Genomic DNA, 16,794 nt, shown 5'->3' on the forward strand with positions numbered 1-16,794 from the left:
CCCTGCTTACTTCACACTTTCTCTCTGCAAGTAAAGCTAAGCCCACTGCAGAAGATAACTGCTTCAAACTCAAGATCCAAAGGCCCATATCCAAAACTTGAAGAACCAACTAGAAGATCAGAATAGTAGTATATATAGGGGTAGTTTTGAATTAGGAAAGGAACTTTTTGGGGGATTGGAAATTGGGAACTACTCTCTGTATAATTTACTTTTTCTGCACTTCTAGTTCTAATTTTCATGATATATTCTCCATCTTTGTTTTCTATTTCCAGAGCTATGAAAAACTAAACCCCTTTCATTGGGTTAGGGAGCTCTGTTGTAATTTGATGGATCAATACTAGTTTTCATTATTCTTCTTCTATCTTTTCTCTTGATTTTACTAGAAAGCTTTCAATCTTCATCCAATTGGGTAGTTATCTTGGAAAAGAAGCTATTCATACTTGGATCTCTTCTGAACCTTGGAAAAGGAATGAAGAGATCATGCTAGAAATGCTTTCTCATGTTGGACCAAATTGGGTTTGGTTGGATATGGTGACTATAATCCTACTAACACTTGATTTGGGAATGCATGTGGTATAATCAGTGACCATACTTTATCTCTTCTCATGAGCAATTGACCAAGGAATTGGCTATTGATCAAGATTTGAGAGATTGAATTGCCAAGGAATTGGAATTCGATCACTTAAGATTGCCAAGGAGATCAATGAATGCATTGATTGAGGAAGAGATGAAAATGAACTTGATCCGGAGAATGCAACATCTCCTAAGCCCAATGAATCCCCATCTCTGATCTTACCCATTCTCTTTAATTTCTGCAATTTACTTTTATGAGCATCTTCCCCATTCCTATTTAAATTCTGCAATTTACCTTCCGCCATTTACTTTCAGCTCTTTACTTTCGGCATTTACATTTTCTGCTATTTACTTTCTCACCATTTAATTTCCTGTAACACTCAAACCAAATTCTGCTTTGCTCAACTAGAACATTCCTCTAATGAAAGTTGCTTGACCAATCAATCCCTGTGGGATTCGACCTCACTCTATTGTGATTTTTTACTTGATGAAAATTCGGTACACTTGCCGAAGGAAAATTGTTGAGAGACAAGTTTCCGTGAGCATCAATGTTTAAGGATTCTAAGGAATTAATGTCAAGATGTGATGAGTGCCAAAGAGCTGGTAATTTAACCAAGAGAAATGAGATGCCACAGCAATTCATACTAGAGCTGGAACTATTTGATGTATGGGGGATGGACTTCATGGGATCCTTCCCAACCTCCCACTCAAATAGCTACATATTGGTGGCTGTTGATTATGTCTCAAGGTGGGTAGAAGCCATAGCCACTGCAACAAATGATAACAAAGTTTTGATAAACTTCTTAAGAAGGAACATCTTCAGCAGATTTGGAGTTCCCAGAGCTCTCATTAGTGATGGAGGGACACACTTCTGCAACAAACAATTTGAGACACTCCTTCTCAGGTATGGAGTCAAGCACAAGGTGGCAACTCCATACCACCCACAGACCAATGGGCAAGCTGAAATTTCCAACAGAGAGCTAAAACGAATCCTTGAAAAATCTGTTGGAAGCTCAAGAAAAGATTTCTCTAAGAAGCTGGATGATGCATTATGGGCCTACAGGACGGCCTACAAGACACCCATTGGGATGTCTCCATACCAACTGGTATATGGCAAGGCTTGTCACTTACCAGTTGAACTTGAGCATAGAGCATTTTGGGCTTTAAAAATGCTAAACTATGATGAGCAAGCTGCTGGAGAAAGAAGATTAATGCAACTCAATGAGCTGGAGGAGTTTAGAAATCAAGCATATGAGAATGCAAAAATCTACAAAGAGAACACAAAAAGGTGGCTTGATCAAAAGATAGTAAGAAGGGAGTTCACTGAAGGACAGAAGGTGCTACTCTACAATTCAAGGCTCAAGTTCTTCCCTGGGAAACTTAAGTCTCGATGGTCAGGACCCTTCACCATAATCAAGGTGTTTCCCTATGGTCATGTAGAGCTCATGGAGGACAAGACTCAGAGAACCTTTACTGTCAATGGCCAAAGACTCAAACACTACTTGGGAGGCTCCTTAGAGGAGCAGAGAGTGAGCTACAAGCTTAACTAAAGATGGAGGAGTGTCAAGCTAGTGACAATAAAGAATCACTAGTTGGGAGGCACCCCAACACTTTATCCTTTTTGACTTATTGTTTTTCTTAGAAGTAGTTTAAAATCTATTGCTTTAGATAGTTTAAGTTTCAGTCTCACATTTGTGTTACATTACCAATTAGAGTTAGATTGCAATAGTAGGTTAGGAAGTTTGATACTAGCTTTGGTAGTAGATTACTCTTACATTCTTTTTTCTGGGATTGCAATTTGATGAATGCATTACTAATGATGAGTAAATGGGCTGAGAACTAGCTAGAATGCTAAGTTTGGTGTGGCCACTCACCCACTTAATCTAGGCTTACAACCATTTTAATATCTTAATCTTGGAGAGTAAGTCCAGAGATTAAGTTTGGTGTGGCCACCATCAAGGATCACCTAGCAAGCCCAAGTTTACCCAATTTGAAAGCACTTAATGTTTTAGGCAAGAGCCTGAACGTGGTTTAATGTGTTCAGAGGAGGTTGGAATCAAAAGAAAATGAAAAGATTGGAGTTATTTCATCCTTATGAACACATTAAATACACAATGATGGAACCAATTTAATAAGATGCTAAAGGATTAAGTTTGGTGTCCCAAGGGACACCCATCAGTTGCAATCTGAATCACTCATGATAAAAAAGAATGTGAAGGATTCTTTTGTCATTACTAATGGGTTTCAGTTTCAATTTCAGGAGAAAATATGGGGCCCACATTGTGAACAACTCACAAAACAAGGAAGTCAAAGTGTACTTACACTTTGGAACTTGATGAGCGGATAATTTATACCCTTTTTGGCATTGTTTTTAGTATGTTTTTAGTAGAATCTAGTTACTTTTAGGGATGTTTTCATTAGTTTTTATGTTAAATTCACATTTTTGGACTTTACTATGAGTTTGTGTATTTTTCTGTGATTTCAGGTATTTTCTGGCTGAAATCGAGGGACTTGAGCAAAAATCAGATTCAGAGGTAGAAGAAGGACTGCTGATGCTGTTGGATTCTGACCTCCCTGCACTCAAAGTGGATTTTCTGGAGCTACAGAACTCAAAATGGCGCGCTTCCAATTGCGTTGGAAAGTAGACATCTAGGGCTTTCCAGCAATATATAATAGACCATACTTTGGCCGAGTTTAGACGACGTAAAAGGGCGTTGAACGCCAGTTCTACGCTGCTGTCTGGAGTTAAACGCCAAAAACACATCACAAACCAGAGTTGATCGCCAGAAATACGTTACAACCTGGCGTTCAACTCCAGAAAGAGCCTCTGCACGTGTAACATTCAAGCTCAGCCCAAGCACACACCAAGTGGGCCCCGGAAGTGGATTTATGCATCAATTACTTACTTCTGTAAACCCTAGTAACTAGTATAGTATAAATAGGACTTTTTACTATTGTATTAGACATCTTTGGATTATCTTTTGATCTTTGGAACATCTTTGGATGCCTAGTTCTTAGATCATGGGGGCTGGCCTCTCGGCCATGCCTGGACCTTTCACTTATGTATTTTTAACGTTAGAGTTTCTACACTCCATAGATTAAGGTGTGGAGCTCTGCTGTTCCTCATGAATTAATGCAAAGTACTACTGTTTTTCTATTCAATTCAACTTATTCCGCTTCTAAGATATTCATTTGCACTTCAACCTAAATGTGATGAACGTGACAATCATCATCATTCCCTATGAACGCGTGCCTGACAACCACTTCCGTTCTACCTTAGATTGAATGAGTATCTCTTGGATCTCTTAATCAGAATCTTCGTGGTATAAGCTAGATTGATGGCGGCATTCATGAGAGTACGGAAAGTCTAAACCTTGCCTGTGGTATTCCGAGTAGGACTCTAGGATTGAATGACTGTGACGAACTTCAAACTCGCGAGTGTTGGGCGTAGTGACAGACGCAAAAGGAGGGTGAATCCTATTCCAGTATGGTCGAGAACCTCAGATGATTAGCCGTGCTATGACAGAGCATTTGGACCATTTTCACAAGAGGATGGGATGCAGCCATTGACAAGGGTGATGCCTCCAGACGATTAGCCATGTAGTGACAGCGCATCGGACCATTTTCCAGAGAGGATAAAAAGTAGCCATTGACAACGGTGATGTCCTTACATAAAGCCATTCATGGAAAGGAGTAAGACTGATTGGATGAAGACAGTAGGAAAGCAGAGGTTCAGAGGAACGAAAGCATCTCTATACACTTATCTGAAATTCTCACCAATGATATACATAAGTGTTTCTATCCTTATTTTATGTTTACTTATTATTTAATTTCGAAAACTCCATAACCTTTTGATATCCGCCTGACTGAGATTTACAAGGTGACCATAGCTTGCTTCATACCAACAATCTCCATGGGATCGACCCTTACTCACGTAAGGTTTATTACTTGGACGACCCAGTGCACTTGCTGGTTAGTTGTATCGAAGTTGTGAATGAAAAACAATTTATTAAGACGTGCGTACAGAGTTTTTAGCGCCGTTGCCTGAGATCACAATTTCGTGCACCAAGTTTTTGGCGCCGTTGCCGGGGATTGTTCAAGTTTGGACAACTGACGGTTCATCTTGTTGCTCAGATTAGGTAATTTTCTTTTTGTTTTATTTTCAAAAATTTTTTAAAAAAAATCTTTCAAAAATTTCTCCTTTGTTTTCGAAAAAAAAATTTAAAATAAAAATGTTTTCAAAAATATATTTTTCTTCAGAATTTTTAAGAATGAATTCTAGTGTTTCATGAAGCATGTTGAAGCCTGGCTGGCTGTAAAGTCATGTCTAATTCTTTTGGATAGGGAATGTTAGGCATGTCATGTCTGAGTTACATACTAAAGCTTGGCAGGCTATTAAGCCATGCCTAACCCTCAGATTGGAGCTTTAGACTAAAGAGCACAAGATTCCTAGAATTCACATTAAAAATTTTGGAATCCTTATTTTTCTTTTTCACATTAATTTTCGAAAAATCCAAAAAATTTTAATAAAATCATAAAAATAAAAAATATTTCATGTTTCTTGTTTGAGTCTTGAGTCAAGTTGAAAGTTTGGTATCAATTGCATATTCATCTTGCATTTTTCGAAAAATTCATGCATTCATAGTGTTCTTCATGATCTTCAAGTTGTTCTTGGTAAGTCTTCTTGTTTGATCTTGATGTTTTCATGTTTTGTGTCTTTTCTTGTTTTTCATATGCATTCTTGCATTCATAGTGTCTATACATGAAAAATTTTTAAGTTTGGTGTCTTGCATGTTTTCTTTGCATAAAAAATTTTTCAAAAATAAGTTCTTGATGTTCATCTTGACATTCAAAGTGTTCTTGGTGTTCATCTTGACATTCATAGCATTCTTGCATGCATTCATTGTTTTGATCCAAAATTTTCATGCATTGAGTCTTTTTCATGTTTTTCCCTCTCATCATTAAAAATTCAAAAATCAAAAAAATATCTTCCCCTTTTTCTCTCTTAAAATTTCGAAAATTAGATTTGACTTTTTCAAAAATTTTTACAATCTAGTTGTTTTTATGAGTCAAATCAAATTTTCAATTTAAAAAGCTTATCTTTTTCAAAATCTTTTTCAAAAATCAAATCTTTTTCATTTTTCTTATTTATTTTCAAAAATTTTAAAAATATTTTTCAAAAATTTTTTTCTTAATTTTACATCATATTTTCGAAAATAATATCATCAATTAATGTTTTGATTTAAAAATTTCAAGTTTGTTACTTGCTTGTTAAGAAAGATTCAAACTTTAAGTTCTAGAATCATATCTTATGATTTCTTGTGAATCAAGTCATTAATTGTGATTTTAAAAATCAAATCTTTTTCAAAACTAATTTCAATCATATCTTTTCAAAAATATCTTCTTATCTTATCTTTTTTCAAAAATTTGATTTTCAAATATCTTTTCTAACTTCTTATCTTCTTATCTTTTCAAAATTGATTTTCGAATTTGTTTCAACTAACTAACTAACTTTTTGTTTGTTTCATATCTTTTTCAAAACTCCCTAACTAACTCTCTCTCTCTAATTTTCGAAAATATCCCCCTCTTTTTCAAAATTTCTTTTTAATTAACTAATTATTTTAATTTCTGATTTTAATTTTCGAAAATTACTAACCTTTTTCAAAAACTATTTTCGAAAATCACTAACCATTTTTTCAAAAATAATTTTCGAAAATTCTCTTTCTCTCTCATTTCCTTCTATTTATTTATTCATCTACCCACACAAGGACCTCTATACTGTGGTAAAAAGGATCCCTATTATTATTATTTTTCTGTTCCCTCTTTTTCATATGAGCAGGAGCAAGGACAAGAATATTCTTGTTGAAGCAGATCCAGAACCTGAAAGGACTCTGAAGAGGAAACTAAGAGAAGCTAAATTACAACAATCCAGCAAGCACCTTTCAGAAATTTTCCAACAGGAAGAGGAGATGGCAGCCGAAAATAATAATAATGCAAGGAGGATGCTTGGTGACTTTACTGCACCTAATTCCAATTTACATGGAAGAAGCATCTCCATTCCTGTTATTGGAGCAAACAGTTTTGAGCTTAAACCTCAATTAGTTTCTCTGATGCAGCAGAACTGCAAGTTTCATGGACTTCCATCTGAAGATCCTTTTCAGTTCTTAACTGAATTCTTGCAGATATGTGATACTGTTAAGACTAATGGAGTAGATCCTGAAGTCTACAGGCTCATGTTTTTCCCTTTTGCTATAAAAGACAGAGCTAGAGTATGGTTGGACTGTCAACCTAAGGATAGCCTGAACTCTTGGGATAAGCTGGTCAAGGCTTTCTTAGCCAAGTTCTTTCCTCCTCAAAAGCTGAGTAAGCTTAGAGTGGATGTTCAGACCTTCAGACAGAAAGAAGGTGAATCCCTCTATGAAGCTTGGGAGAGATACAAAGGACTGACCAAAAAGTGTCCTTCTGACATGCTTTCAGAATGGACCATCCTGGATATATTCTATGATGGTCTGTCGGAATTAGCTAAAATGTTATTGGATACTTCTGCAGGTAGATCCATTCACCTAAAGAAAACGCCTGCAGAAGCTCAGGAACTCATTGACATGGTTGCTAATAACCAGTTCATGTACACTTCTGAAAGGAATCCTGTGAATAATGGGACGCCTATGAAGAAGGGAGTTCTTGAAATTGATACTCTGAATGCTATATTGGCTCAGAATAAAATATTGACTCAGCAAGTCAATATGATTTCTCAGAGTCTGAATGGAATGCAAGCTGCATCCAACAGTACTCAAGAGGCATCTTCTGAAGAAGAAGCTTATGATCCTGGAAACCCTGCAATGGCAGAGGTGAATTACATGGGTGAACCTTATGGAAACACCTATAACCCCTCATGGAGAAATCACCCAAATCTCTCATGGAAGGATCAACAAAAGCCTCAACAAGGCTTTAATAATGGTGGAAGAAATAGGTTTAACAATAGTAAACTTTTTCCATCATCCACTCAGCAACAGACAGAGAATTCTGAGCAGAATCGATCTAGCTTGGCAAATTTAGTCTCTGATCTATCTAAGGCCACTATGAGTTTCATGAATGAAACAAGATCCTCCATTAGAAATTTGGAAGCACAAGTGGGCCAGCTGAGTAAAAGGATCACTAAAATCCCTCCTAGTACTCTCCCAAGCAATACAGAAGAGAATCCAAAAGGAGAGTGCAAGGCCATTGAATTAATTACCATGGCCGAACCTGTAAGGGAGGGAGAGGACGTGAATCCCAAGGAGGAAGACCTCCTGGGACGTCCAGTGATCAATAAGGAGTTTCTCTCTGAGGAACCAAAGGAATCTGAGACTCATCTAGAGAACATAGAAATTCCATTGAACCTCCTTATGCCATTCATGAGCTCTGATGAGTATTCCTTTTCTGAAGAGAATGAGGATGTTACTGAAGAGCAAGCTGCCAAGTTTCTTGGTGCAATCATGAAGCTGAATGCCAAGTTATTTGGTATTGAGACTTGGAAGATGAACCTCCCGTGCTCACCAATGAACTAAGTGATTTGGATCAACTGACATTGCCTCAGAAGAAACAGGATCCTGGAAAGTTCGTAATACCTTGCAGCATAGGCAACATGATCTTTGAAAAGGCTCTGTGTGACCTTGGTTCAGGGATAAACCTTATGCCCCTCTCTGTAATAGAGAAACTGGGAATCTATGGGGTGCAAGCTGCAAAAATCTCATTAGAGATGGCAGACAATTCAAGAAAACAGGCTTATGGACAAGTAGAGGACGTGTTAGTAAAGGTTGAAGGCACATCCCTGCTGATTTCATAATCCTTGATACTGGGAAGGATGAGGATGAATCCATCATCCTTGGAAGACCTTTCCTAGCCACAGCAAGAGCTGTGATTGATGTTGACAGAGGTGAATTAGTCCTTCAATTGAATGAGGACTCCCTTGTGTTTACAACTCAAGGTCATCCCTCTGTAAACATGGAGAGGAAGCATAAGAAGCTTCTCTCAAAGCAGAGTCAACCAGAGCCCCTACAGTCAAACTTTAAGTTTGGTGTTGCGAGGCTACAACCAAACTCTAAGTTTGGTGTTGAACTCCCATATCCAAACTCTAAGTTTGGTGTTGGGAAGTCTCAACAATGCTCTGAACATCTGTGAGGCTCCATGAGAGCCCACTGTCAAGCTATTGACATTAAAGAAGCGCTTGTTGGGAGGCAACCCAATTTTTATTTAATTATATTTTATTAGTTATATGTCTTTAAAGGTACATGATCATGTGGAGTCACAAAATAAATCAAAAAATTAAGAACAGAATCAAAAACAGCAGAAGAAAAATCACACCCTAGAAGAAGACCTTACTGGCGTTTAAACGCCAGTAAGAAGCATCTGGCTGGCGTTCAACGCCAGAACAGAGCATGGTTCTAGCGCTGAACGCCCAAAATTGGCAGCATCTGGGTGTTTGAACGCCAGAATTACACCCTGGAGAAGAGCTGGCACTGAACGCCCAGAACAAGCATGGTTCTGGTGTTCAACGCCAGAAATGGGCCACAAATGGGCGTTCAACGCCCAGAACAAGCACCAATCTGGCGCTGAACGCACAGAGTTGTGTGCAAGGGCATTTTGCATGCCTAATTTGGTGCAAGGTTGTAAATCCTTGAACACCTCAGGATCTGTGGACTCCACAGGATCCCCACCTACCTCTACTCACTTCTTCTCAACCCTCTTTCACACCATCCCATAAACACTCTTCCCCAAAACTCTTCACCAATCACCTCAATCTCTCTTCCCTATCACTACTTTACCACTCACATCCATACACCCCACCTACCTTAAAAATTCAAAATCTCTTTCCCACCCAATCCCACCCATATGACCAAATACACACATCCCTCCATCTCCTCCATATCTTCTTCTTCTTCATCTATTCTTTCTTCTCTTGCTCGAGGGCGAGCAATATTCTAAGTTTGGTGTGGTAAAAGCATAAGCTTTTTGTTTTTCCATTACCATTAATGGCACCTAAGGCCAGAGAAACCTCAAGAAGAGGAAAGGGAAGATAATTGCTTCCACCTCTGAGCCATGGGAGATGGAAAGATTCATCTCACAAGCCCATCACTAAGAAAAGGATGGAGCAAACAAGAGAGAACATTCATGGATCTCAACAGTCACATGAAGAAGCTCATCATCAAGAAACCCCTGAGATACCTCAAGGGATGCACTTTCCTCCACAGAATTTTTGGGAGCAAATCAACACCTCCCTAGGAGAATTAAGTTCCAACATGGGACAATTAAGGGTGGAACATCAAGAGCACTCCATCATCCTTCATGAAATAAGAGAAGATCAAAAAGCAATGAGGAAGGAGCAACAAAGACAAGGAAGAGACATAGAAGAGCTCAAGGACATCCTTGGTTCCTCAAGAAGGAAACGCCACCATCACTAAGGTGGACTCATTCCTTGTTCTTACATTCTCTGTTTTTCATTTTCTCTATGTTAAGTGCTTATCCATGTTTGTGTCTTCATTACATGATCTTTAGTATTTAGTAACTTTGTCTTAAAGTTATGAATGTCCTATGAATCCATCACCTCTCTTAAATGAAAACTGTTTTAATTCAAAAGAACAAGAAGTACATGCGTTTCGAATTTATCCTTGAACTTAGTTTAATTATATTGATGTGGTGACAATGCTTTTTATTTTCTGAATGAATGCTTGAACAGTGCATATGTCTTTTGAAGTTGTTGTTTAAGAATGTTAAATATGTTGGCTCTTGAAAGAATGATGATAAGGAGACATGTTATTTGATAATCTGAAAAATCATAAAAATGATTCTTGAAGCAAGAAAAAGTAGCAAAAAACAAAGCTTGCAGAAAAAAAAAAAAGAGAAAAAAATAGCGAAAAAAAAAGAAGAGAAAAAGGAAGCAGAAAAAGCCAAAGCTCTTAAAACCAAAAGGCAAGAGCAAAAAGCCAATAACCCTTAAAACAAAAAGGCAAGGGTAAATAAAAAGGATCCCAAGGCTTTGAGCATTAGTGGATAGGAGGGCCTAAAGGAATAAAATCCTGGTCTAAGCGGCTAACCAAGCTGTCCCTAACCATGTGCTTGTGGTGTGAAGGTGTCAAGTGAAAACATGAGACTGAGCAGTTAAAGTCAAGGTCCAAAGCAAAAGAAGAGTGTGCTTAAGAACCCTGGACACCTCTAATTGGGGACTTTAGCAAAGCTGAGTCACAATCTGAAAAGGTTCACCCAGTTATGTGTCTATGGCATTTATGTATCCGGTGGTAATACTGGAAAACAAAGTGCTTAGGGCCACGGCCAAGACTCATAAAATAGCTGTGTTCAAGAATCATCATACTGAACTAGGAGAATCAATAACACTATCTGAACTCTGAGTTCCTATAGACGCCAATCATTCTGAACTTCAATGGATAAAGTGAGATGCCAAAACTATTCAAGAGGCAAAAAGCTACAAGTCCCGCTCATCTGATTGGAGCTATGTTTCATTGATAGTTTGGAATTTATACTATATTCTCTTCTTTTTATCCTATTTGATTTTCGGTTGCTTGGGGACAAGCAACAATTTAAGTTTGGTGTTGTGATGAGCGGATAATTTATACGCTTTTTGGCATGGTTTTTAGTATGTTTTTAGTAGAATCTAGTTACTTTTAGGGATGTTTTCATTAGTTTTTATGTTAAATTCACATTTCTGGACTTTACTATGAGTTTGTGTGTTTTTCTGTGATTTCAGGTATTGTCTGGCTGAAATCGAGGGACTTGAGCAAAAATCAGATTCAGAGGTAGAAGAAGGACTGCTGATGCTGTTGGATTCTGACCTCTCTGCACTCAAAGTGAATTTTCTGGAGCTACAGAACTCAAAATGGAGCGCTTTTAATTTCGTTGGAACGTAGACATCCAGGGCTTTCCAGAAATATATAATAGTCCATACTTTGGCCGAGTTTAGATGACGTAAAAGGGCGTTGAACGCCAGTTCTACGCTGTTGTCTGGAGTTAAACGCCAGAAACACGTCACAAACCAGAGTTGAACGCCAGAAATACGTTACAACCTGGTGTTCAACTCCAGAAAGAGCCTCTGCACGTGTAACATTCAAGCTCAGCCCAAGCACACACCAAGTGGGCCCCGGAAGTGGATTTATGCATCAATTACTTACTTCTGTAAACCCTAGTAACTAGTATAGTATAAATAGGACTTTTTACTATTGTATTAGACATCTTTAGATTATCTTTTGATCTTTGGAACATCTTTGGATGCCTAGTTCTTAGATCATGGGGGCTGGCCTCTCGGCCATGCCTGGACCTTTCACTTATGTATTTTTAACGGTAGAGTTTCTACACTCCATAGATTAAGTTGTGGAGCTCTGCTGTTCCTCATGAATTAATGCAAAGTACTACTGTTTTTCTATTCAATTCAACTTATTCCGCTTCTAAGATATTTGGTGCACGAATTGTGAATCACACTTTTCACACTCGTACCACTAACCAGCAAGTGCACTGGGTCGTCCAAGTAATACCTTACGTGAGTAAGGGTCGAATCCCACGGAGATTGTTAGTTTGGAGCAATCTATGGTTATCTTGCAATTCTTAGTCAGGAAGTCAATTATATTTATCAGTTGAATTGCGAATAAACAAGAGAGCATGGATTAAAGGTTACTTGTTATGCAGTAATGGAGAATATGTTGGAGTTTTGGAGATGCTTTGTCCTTTGAATCTCTGCTTTCTCCCTATCTTCTTCTTCACGCACGCACGTCCCTCCTATGGCAAGCTGTGTGTTGGAGGATCACCGTTGTCAATGGCTACCATCCTTCCTTTCAGTGAAAATGGTCCAGGTGCACTGTCACCGTATGGCTAATCATCTGTAGGTTCTCGATCATACCGGATTAGGATTCGCTATCCTTTTGCGTCTGTCACTACGCCCAGCACTCGCGAGTTTGAAGCTCGTCACAGTCATCCAATCCCAGAATCCTACTAGGAATACCACAGACAAGGTTTAGACTTTCCGGATTCTCAAGGATGCTGCCAATGGATTCCAGCTTGTACCACGGAGAAACATACAAACTCATAGTAAAGTCCAGAAATATGAATTTTTCCTAGAAACTAATGAAAATAAACTAAAAACCAACTAAAACATGCTAAAATCTATATGAAATTAACCCCGAAAAGCATATAAAATATCCGCTCATCACAACACCAAACTTGAACTGTTGCTTGTCCTCAAGCAACTAGACAAATAAAATAGAAGACTAATAAGTCAAGAAGCAATAATATCTCAGAGTTTTTGAGTGAAGCTCAGATTCTAATTAGATGAGCGGGACTAGTAGCTTTTTGCTTCCGAACAGTTTTGGCATCTCACTTTATCCATTGAAGCTCAGAGTGGTTGGCATCTATAGAAACTTGGAATTCATATAGTGTTATTGATTCTCCTATTTCAGTATGATATTTCTTGAACACAGCTACTTTATGAGTCTTGGCCGTGGCCCTAAGCACTTTGTTTTCCAGTATTACCACCGGATACATAAATGCCACAGACACATAATTGGGTGAACCCTTTTAGATTGTGACTCAGCTTTGCTAAAGTCCCCAATTAGAGGTGTCCAGGGTTCTTAAACACACTCTTCTTTTTGCTTTGGACCTTGACTTTAACCGCTCAGTCTCAAGTTTTCACTTGACACCTTCACGCCACAAGCATATGGCTAGGGACAGCCTGGTTTAGCCGCTTAGGCCAGGATTTTATTCCTTTAGGCCCTCTTATCCACTGATGCTCAAAGCCTTGGGATCCTTTTTATTTACCCTTGCCTTTTGGTTTTAAGAGCTTTTGGCTTTTTCTGCTTGCTTTTCTTTTTCTTTCTATATTTTTTTTTCTGCAAGCTTTGTTCTTTGCTGCTTTTTCTTGCTTCAAGAAACATTTTTATGATTTTTCAGATTATCAATAACATGTCTCATGTTCATCATTCTTTCAAGAGCCAACATATTTAACAGTCTTAAACAAAAAATTCAAAAGATATATGCACTGTTCAAGCATTCATTCAGAAGACAGAAAGCATTGCCACCACATGTTACTAATTAGAATTTTTTTCTTATTAAAACTCGAATTTTATTGCCTCTTATTCAAAAGATCTGCTATTTTATTCATGTTTGCTGATGATGAGAAAAATAGACTATAACTTAATTGGAGATAAAATCAAAATAGACACTAATTACTATTATATGACTCCTAAGGTAAACTCCTATAATGACAACTATCACAGAGTTAAAGCAGAAATTAAAATTTAACAACCTTTGTTCTGGGAAGTGGATGTTCCTCGGATCTGTGGGGTGCTTGGTCCTTCAAGAGATAACTTCTGGCGCTTTAATTCCCTCAAGTCACGCCCTTGCTCTTCCTATTCTTTAATCAAGTAGCAAAGAATTTGACTTTGTTCCTTCTGTTCCTTTATTATTTGTTCCATAGCTTCTTGCATCTTGGTAACTGATGTTTCAAGATACTCCCAATATTCAGATTGAGGGATTTCTGGGAGAAATTCCTGTGTTTTCTTCTTGATGGGGTCATCATGTGCTTGTTGTTTTTCCATTAATGCTTTGGTGATTGGTTTCTCAAATGAGATATACTCAGTTATTCCCATCCTTACTCCAGCGTCCTTGCAGAGCAGAGAAAACAAGCTTGGGTAAGCCAACCTGGCCTCTTTAGAATTTTTGTTAGCAATTTTGTAGAATTCAGTTGAAATCAGTTGATGAACTTCCACTTCTTTTCCCATCATGATGCAATGGATCATCACTGCTCTTTTAACAGTGACTTCAGAACGGTTGCTAGTGGGCAGCAGAGAATGCCCAATGAAGTCCAGCCAGCCTTTGGCCACTGGTTTGAGATCTTCTCTTTTGAGTTGATTAGGAACACCCTTCGTGCTGGTGGTCCACCTGGCTCCAGGGATGCATATGTCTTCTAGAATCTTATCCAGGCTCTTATTTGTTCTCATCATTCTCCTATTGAAGGAGTCTGGATCATCTGTCAGCTGAGGTAGCTTTAAGATCTCTCTGATCTTGTCAGAGTGGGTATGAATAATCTTTCCTCTGACCATGGTTCGATAGTCATAGATATCAGATCCAGATAGTCTTTTCCTGTCTGTATGCCACATATTAGCATAGAACTCCTGGACCATATTCCTTCCCACTTTCGTTTCAGGATTAGCTAGGACCTCCCAGTTCCTAATTCGAATTTGCTCCTGCATCTCCGGATATTCGTCTTCTTTCAGATCGAATCTAACTTCCGGGATCACTGATCTTAGACTCATTATTTTATAATAATGGTCTGAATGTTCTTTAGATAAGAACTTCCCTTGATTCCAAAGTGGTTTTGGAACGCTCTCTTTCTTGCCTCTTGAAGTGGGTTGTTTTCCCTTAGGAGCCATGCTCTTAGTGATCACGGATAAACACACCAAACTTAGAGGTTTGCTTGTCCTCAAGCTAAAGAAAAGAAAGGAGAGGGATAGAAGGAGAGCTAGGTGCAATTGTTGATGGAAGAGGGTGGAGGCCGAGCCCATATATAAAGGGAGGGGGTGGGTTCGAAAATTTTGAAAAGATATGATAAAAAGATTGATTTGGAAAAGATAAGATAGAAGATATGATAAGAGAGGATATAGTTTAAAATTGAAAAGATATGAAAAATTTTTGAAAAAGATAAATCTAGATTTTGAAAAAGATAATGTGGAGATTTGAAAAAGATATTAGCTGAAAAAATAAATTTGTTTTGAAATTTTGAAAAAGAGTTGGATTGAATTTGAAAAAGAGGGTTTGTGCTTATGGATTAAGATACCTTTGATATTTTTAAGGTAGGGTGTTCAGAAATTAGGGATTTTAGAAATCAGGGTTCTTAACATGTTTATGCAAGAAATCATGAATTGAAGCATGAAAATTAAGATTAAAATGAAAAATATGAAGAAGAAATGAATTTACCTCCTCCCCACCATCCTGGCGTTTGAACGCCCAAACGCTGCATGTTTTGGGTGTTCAACGCCCAAATGCTGCCTCTCCTGGGCGTTCAATGCCCAGCTGCTGCTTCTTTCTGGCATTGAACGCCAGGAAGTCCTTTTTTACTGGGCGTTTTTTTGAACGCCCAGAATGCTGTAAATCTGGCGTTAAACGCCCAGAAAGAGCTTATTTCTGGCGTTTAACGCCCAGATGGCTATCCTCACTGGCGTTCAATGCCTAGTGGATGCTTCTGTTGGGCGTTGAACGCCCAAAACAAACTTTTACTGGCGTTTTCTTTCCAGTGAGCTCTTTTTCTCTGTTTTGTGTGCAGAATCCTTCTGTAACCCTGTGAACTTATACAATTGACTCTTTACCTTAGGATCAGTGAACTTTATATAAACAAATAAAAATAAAAATAGGGCAAAATGCTTAGAGGATTGATGCCCCATGGCTGGGTTGCCTCCCAGCAAGCGCTTCTTTATTGTCTTTAGCTGGACCTTGCTGAGCTTTTAGTCTAGCTTCAGCCTTGAGCACTCTTGCTCAACATTGCCTTCAAGATAGTGCTTGATTCTCTGTCCATTGACAATGAACTTCTTATCAGAATCAATATCTTGAAGCTCCACATAACCATATGGTGATACACTTGTAATCACATATGGTCCCCTCCACCGGGACTATAGTTTCTCAGGGAATAGCCTGAGCCTGGAGTTGAACAACAGAACCTTTTGTCCTGGTTCAAAGATTCTAGATGACAGCTTTCTGTCATGCCACTTTTTTTATTTTTCTTTATAAAGCTTGGCATTTTCGAAAGCAGTGAATCTGAATTCCTCTAGCTCATTTAGCTGGAGCAACCTTTTTTCTCCAGCTAATCTGGCATCAAAGTTCAGGAATCTGGTTGCCCAGTAGGCTTTATGTTCCAGTTCCACGGGCAGGTGACATGCCTTACCATAGACCAGTTGGTATGGAGAGGTCCCTATAGGAGTCTTGAATGCTGTTCTGTATGCCCACAGAGCATCATCCAAGCTTCTTGCCCAATCCTTTCTACGGGTATTTACAGTCCGTTCTAGGATTCCTTTTAGCTCTCTGTTAGAGACTTCAGCTTGTCCATTAGTCTGTGGATGATATGGAGTCGCTACCTTGTGGCGAATCCCATACCGGACCATGGCAGAGTAAAGCTGTTTGTTGCAAAAGTGAGTGCCCCCATCACTGATTAGTACTCTAGGGACCCCAAACCTGCTGAAGATATATTTC

General features: G+C 38.5%; 1 non-coding gene across 1 annotated transcript; it reads right to left on the reverse strand.

Annotated features, from left to right (window-relative positions):
* Positions 1-6,938: 6,938 nt before the first annotated feature.
* LOC148555644 (small nucleolar RNA R71) lies at positions 6,939-7,046 on the reverse strand. Its single transcript, XR_015886738.1, has one exon. It is a non-coding gene; the product is annotated as a small nucleolar RNA R71 (small nucleolar RNA).
* Positions 7,047-16,794: the final 9,748 nt, after the last annotated feature.

Source organism: Arachis ipaensis, chromosome B6 (assembly GCF_059453495.1).
Source record: "Arachis ipaensis isolate K30076 ecotype BB chromosome B6, ASM5945349v1, whole genome shotgun sequence".
Taxonomy (NCBI): domain Eukaryota; kingdom Viridiplantae; phylum Streptophyta; class Magnoliopsida; order Fabales; family Fabaceae; genus Arachis; species Arachis ipaensis.